This window comes from Penaeus monodon, chromosome 20, assembly GCF_015228065.2.
Source record: "Penaeus monodon isolate SGIC_2016 chromosome 20, NSTDA_Pmon_1, whole genome shotgun sequence".
Lineage (NCBI taxonomy): Eukaryota > Metazoa > Arthropoda > Malacostraca > Decapoda > Penaeidae > Penaeus > Penaeus monodon.
In genome coordinates, this window is record NC_051405.1 from 12,113,898 (window position 1) to 12,114,783 (window position 886).

The window sequence follows — 886 nt, forward strand, 5'->3', positions numbered from 1 at the left end:
TCCCCTAAAGGCAATCCACAACAGCTGGTCTCCTTATACAAGATATGAGGCCTTTTCTGCTGGTATCATCTTCCTACAAAATATGTATGCGCTCTTGTAAATTTGAGTGTCTGTGAATACGTTCATGTCTTAGAGGTGTTAACGTTTCAAAAAATGTGCCCGGAGCAAAAATGTCGGAGAGACCCTTTTTTACATTAGAAGAAAAGTAGATATGGGTTAAAGAGGTCAAAGGACATGCCATACACAGACACAACCACATACGAGCCTTTCGCATCCAGATAATACGCCCGGTGAAAGTCTTGTGTCGTGCATATGAAGAGCAGCTGTGGGTTATATCTTAAACTTACAACTGTGGGCGATAATGCCATACTAGCAAACCATCTTTTGTTTTAACGTGGAAACAAACTAATAAAAAACAGGTAAATGAAAATAAACAAGGCAAGACACAAAAATAGAGATTTTTCGGCAGAAAAAATGGTTACAAGGAAGGTTGACGCGTCCGCGGGTGCAGGACGAGGGTCGGACACGTGGCACGGCCTGCCTGCTTTTGTGGCTGACTCGGCAAAAAATGAAGTACCAACAGTGATACAAGTGGCTGACAATGGGATCGTGAATGAAAGTAACCTCTCTTTGGTATGAGGGGGAAGTAGACCATATCTGGAGCTAACAATGACATTCTTTACTACCAGAATGATGAGGGAAATTACACTGAGGTACTGATTTACGATAATGGTTGATTATTTGACTGGCGTACGGCTCTTATGAAGATGCAATTAATCATCCAACTATTGTTACTTTCGTTCTCATAGCTACAATAAAGTAGTAAAAAGATGATTATGATGATGATTATCTTTCAATCCACAGTTGAATGGACTGAACAACGATA